The sequence below is a fragment of the Pezoporus occidentalis genome, unplaced genomic scaffold, assembly GCF_034315485.1.
Source record: "Pezoporus occidentalis ecotype Australia unplaced genomic scaffold, CSIRO_AGI_Poc_V1 ctg79, whole genome shotgun sequence".
Classification (NCBI taxonomy): domain Eukaryota; kingdom Metazoa; phylum Chordata; class Aves; order Psittaciformes; family Psittacidae; genus Pezoporus; species Pezoporus occidentalis.
Genome location: NW_026916147.1, coordinates 1,918,658 through 1,924,289, shown reverse-complemented (window position 1 = coordinate 1,924,289; position 5,632 = coordinate 1,918,658).

Genomic DNA, 5,632 nt, shown 5'->3' with positions numbered 1-5,632 from the left:
GCAAAGTATGTAGTTATGCCTGGAATATAACTCCATGATCCATGAATCTTAGACTTGTGGGTCACTTGTAGACATCAGTGGTGGTATCTCAGTAAGCTTTCTAGCTTTTTATGTGATTAGCATACTGTTTGGAAATTGTGCAAAGATTTTTCTTTGTGACATGACAGCTGGTTACCAGGCACAGCACAACCACTGCAACTCGCCCATCTCATGCATATATGATGAATCATTTTCTATTTTTTCTGTTAATGACTCAGCAACTCAAGAAGTGGGAGTGACCACTTGCTGCATTTTTGAGCTGCTAAATAGCATCTGGCAAAAGCCATTCTTGTGCAACTTTTTTGGCTAAAGTGGGCTTGCTGATGTATGGCAGTCAGAGGTGCAGTTGGATGGCCCAGAGATGTGCCTCATCAGTGCAGCCACATAGGAAGTGTTGTTATTTGCGTGCTGATAAGAGTGTGATGTGGACTGACAATAAAGATGACTGCAAACCCAGTGATTACATTCTGTTGAAAGACCCTGTGCAAGTGTTTGATTATGGCTGTTGTGTTCATTCGACACCTCTTTTGTGGCCATTTTCCTGTATGAAGCATAAAATTATGTAGCCTGTGCTACACTCATATAGTTTGATACAGCTTGCTACAGAAGACATTGAGGTACCACAGGAAACTGACATGTATTTTTCTCACCAGAACTGTTCATCCTTCAGCTTTCCAGTTTCTGCAACTGCCTATCTGAATAATAGATATTGTTCCCGTGCAAGCTTTGTCCCTTTTTCCTTTGAAGGTAAGTGTCTGTGTGGGTGAGCTGTTGATTGATCAGTTAATGCACTCTCAGCCAGAATTAAGTGGGCAGATCTTTGTGCAGTGTTCCACACGAAGAGCTGCAAGAACACCTCAACTTTTCATCTATTCACGTTCACACACTTGCTTAAACATGTCTGTGCTCACACTGACTCGTCAGTAGGTGATAAACAATATGTTTTTCCATGTATTTTTGTAATGAAACTTGGTCAGGAAATTTATGGCTTGGGTGACTGCCTCTGTTAAATAAATGTTAAGCATGTTAAATATAAGCATGTTAAATAAAGTATTATTTAACATGCTTACGTCCACAATGATCTTTGGTGATGTAACTTTGATCAGGCATAGCTATATATATACCCCTATGTTGATGACAGTAGGTTATAAAGTTCATTTTCCTTCTGGAGTTTCAAAATTCAGATTAACTAATTGTTAGGAAAGGTTTATAAAGAAAGGAGTAGCTACCTAAGCAAAATAAGAGAGCCGTTCAGTAAGATGTGTTTTGAATGTGCATGTCAAAACAGAAAAAGGGTTTTAGAAATGGAAAAATCTTTCATTAGGTCCATTATTGATATAAATCCACCAAGCTTTGCATTAAAGAAATTAAAGATGTAACTCTAGAAATCAAAACGGAAGAAAACTGTCTGGAAACACAGCATATATAAAGTACTTTGTGTTCTCAGAAGAGGATATCTAATTTTATTTTTTAGCCAGTAAAGGTCATAGTTCACATCTTAGTGCCCCCGTGCTTGGAAATCCACCACAGGACTTCAGTGATCTAGATTCTGTGAAACATTTCCATTTTTTGCTTAGTTTGAGAAATCTTACCTCACCTCAGGAAAGTCATTTAGCTTCTCTGTACCTCAGTTCCTCTTCTGTAAAATGGAGGTAACATTTTCACTCTTCATGAGTGCATTATAAACTCCCCCCCCCCGAATGCCTGAGACGTGCAGGCAGAACAATGGTGGGACCTCAGATAAAGTGCATTGTTTGCTTGAATTTTATTCTGCATTTTAAAAAGCTGCATAAAACTTGCAAAGATGTCAAAATGTTTGCTCACAAGTACAAAATTGGTCAGTTTTAGAAACAAGACCCTGTCACACTGACCTTATTATAACTGTGCTTATGATGATTCAGAGCATTACACTGACAGCAGCACTGCCTAATAAGGATCAAGAGAAAGCCCCAGTCTCTGTGCATAGCTCACAGAATGAAAAGCCAATGCACCCAAGCCATAAGTAAGAAGGTGCAAGCCAAAGGTGAAGGCGTTATCGTATATGTCTTGTAATTCCCCCCCCCCGCCCTTTCCACACTGCACCTTTCCATACTTCCTACCCTGCAGAGGGGATCTGCCCTTCCTCTCCACCAGGTCCCTCACTGATTCCCCACTGTGCTCTGTGGGGAGAGCCGCTGCCTGCCGCCTTGCCACGGCTCTTTGGCGGAGAACCTGCATTGCAGGTTTCAGCTCAAAACAAACATTCATGGCTGAGTTATGAACTCCCAGAGGGATAGATGGTGAAGTGGATTAAAGCACTAACTCTTTGCCTTTGGCTCGAAGCTGCATTAGGACAAAAGTTAGACTAAGTTTCAGAGTTAACTTTCATTTGTCAGTATGGCTTGGGTTTGGACATGGCAAAAAAGACCAGGAATGAAATGACACTGGTTAAGACACATTGGCAAGCTGTCAGGAGGAGCCTACACAGTGCGCGAGACAGTTTGACGTATTCAGTGCTGACAAGTTTTGTCAATGTTTCAGGAAATGTTTCAACTTCAGAAATAAAACCCAACACCTATGGACAGCCCTCTGGAGCAAGGGCCTGTGGAAAGAGAAGCTACACAGCATGGTGGTTGGGAAAGGCTCTCCTACACCACACTACAAGGGTGTCTGAGGATAGCCTGTGTCCTCAGTGGTTGGCCTGTGTCCTTCGTGAGTGGCTTTTTACTGTCCCATGTCTGCAGGATGGCATCTCCTCGGGATTCTTAGTACTTCTTGTGTGCTTCTTTGCAGTCATCCTCTGGTGCTGGGCTAGGCCACCTGCACCTCATGTACCACATGGGAAATGTCTGGGAGAGCCTGTGTTCTGGTAATAAGTTTTTAGGCTTTTCCCCTGTGTGTTTGAGTCAGGGAGGATGAACAAAACCTTAACTGTGGGATATATGGCTGTGAAGAAGTCTTCTGCTCTCCTCACACCTGCCTTATGGAAGAAGGAGTGGTGCTCAAAAATTTCATTAAATTGCCAAAACTTTCCAAGGCTGAGTAACAATAGACTGGTTTTGGTAAAATAAGAGGCAGATCCTTAAGAAGTATGTACGTGCGAGTCAGTGTTTGCTCTTCCTCTCCCACAGCAATTGTGTGAGTTTAATTCCATTTGCTGTTGTAAGGTAGCAAACAGAGGAATAAAAGTATTAAGGAAGGCTTACCTGAATAATAATTAATTTTTTCCTCAGGATAAAGAAAACTGTCTTCAGTGTATGGGAGCCACCACATCTGAGAATATTTATAACTGTTCACTCATGCAAGGAGCCCCAGGGCTCCTGTGGAGACTCTCGGGACACCAGGTCCAGCCCAGGACCCACAGTGGGTGCTGAGGTGCTCTTCTAGCTGGCACCCAGGCAGCCCTCACCTGCTTCGAGCCCTTGGTTTGGGGATGGGAAGGGATGTGTCTGGGGAGAGAGGAGGAGTGGCTGTAAAGGGGATGAAGCAGTGAGCTGGAGAGAGACTCGGGGAGGGAGGGAGGCTTTCTCTAAAAAACAGCTTTTATAGACACATTTTTCATTTTTCTAATATCATAAGCCACACAAATGGATGCACAGGTATCTGAGCTGGATGGGAAGGAGAGAGGGGGGCGTCCTGCACTGGACTGATGTCTGCTGCCCTTTGGAAGTAGTGCTGCAGCACCCCACATCTGCAGGCTCAGTGGTTGCTGTGGGGCTGAAACGTTCCTGCTCAGGAAGCAATGTGGGACGTCTATTTGGTACCACTTTCTGAAGTCAAAGTAGTTTCTTCCAAATGAAAAAAAAGTCTCTTGCTATATAAAAAGATGCTAAACCTTTGAAGGGAGCTGTTTGAATAGAGGCTTGTGACTCAGAATGCTTAGAAAGGGTTTTTTCTCTCTGATCAGGAGCACTCTCAAATGCAGGTTGTGAAGGAAATAGGAGGATGGTGGCTGTTTTCACTGATCTCTGTCAGAGCATTGAGGTTCCTGATGGATAAACAGCTGGTTGATAACTTGAAAAGCTTTGAATAAAGCACCGTGACCTCTTTCTTGCTTCTTAAACTGAAAAGAAAGTCAGTGGGGAGGAAGGGGAACCGGGATTGAAACCAGTTTCCATCTATTCCCTTTCTCATTCACCTACAGATGCTGAGCTCAGGTGTCTTCTGCACTCTAAATTTCTTCATTCTATCTTCTTCCAATCCTCTTGCTCCTTTAGGCCAACATTATGAGCACCAGAATTAGTACACTGGTGGTGCATTATATTTGATCTACCAGAGAGGAGAAAACAGAAAAGAAAGGGCACAGCACTTTATTTTTTGTGAAATGCAAGTAGCTTATTCTGACTTCAGTTAGGCTTCCGGAAGCATCTGACCAATGCTAAGTTGGAGGTTAACAAAAATCTCACACTTAACCCAGTTTTTGTAATATGTTAACTAGCTGTGAGGCGTATTTGGAATTGCAAGAAATGCTCTACCAGATGTCACTGAGTCAAAAAATAGCTAACCTTAATCCTACATACACCCATAGTCATACATACATGCCCTGAGAGATTAGTGTTGGTCAGCATTTCTGCAGGATGAGTTTTTACCTGAACACCTGAAAACATGCTAGGTACAGCTTATGCCTGTCACCCGAATTAATGCACAAACTGGGTAATAACTATTCATAGTGATGATACGTACGGAGCAAGTAGAGCAAGCGTGTTCCAAGTACAAAGATCAAGAGAAGTGATCAAAAAAGTTATAATTTAAATTTTAGTTATATAGGCTCACTTGATTTTTGAGAACTGGCAAAAAGCAATCTGTATAGTACATCAGTATAATAAGCTGTTGGTATATGCCTCAGGACTATTGAAAGGAAAGCTAGCGAGCTGAATTGCATTTGTGCTTCAAGCTCTTAAAACGCATGATGAATAAATGTGTCTGCAGGTTCATCTAGATTTATAATGCTGTATTTTCATGTGATATCCTCTGCATAAAATTGAGACTGTAGAAAAAAGAAAAATAGCCATAGTTATTTTTAACAGACCATAAACACCATGAAATTAATTGTTTCCTAATGTGAAAAAAACCCTAACCAAACAACCATAGAGGTCTGTGGATTTATATCAGAAACTAGTTTAGCTCCATCAATGACCAAAATCTAATAATGGTAGAGTACACTGTGTGAAAGGCAGCGATGCTTTTTTATTGTTACTATATTATTCTGTGATGGGGTGTGTTTTTCAGTAATAGCTTACATACTTGCTTTTAAAACGTGGCAGAAGAATGAACACCTGATCCTGCTCAGCTTGGCACACACAGGTAAGAAGCAGTTGCCTGGCATGCCATTGACCTTAAAGCCGTATTTGTCACAAGCTTTGCAACCTGTACTGTTTTGTTGCAGAAAACAGCCTCTGGAATGAAATAGCCATAACTTCTGATTACAGCCAGCTGGGAATTTTACAAGAAAATAGCTTTCCATAGGAAATAATGCATATTTGTCCAAACGGAGGTGTTCTGGAAAGCAGAGGTCAAATCATTGCTGAACCCTAGGCTGAGCTCCAGAAGATGGATGCATGCTGTGTTGGCCTCGTGGCCCCTGGGTGCCACCAAGGGATGGCTATGCTGTTGA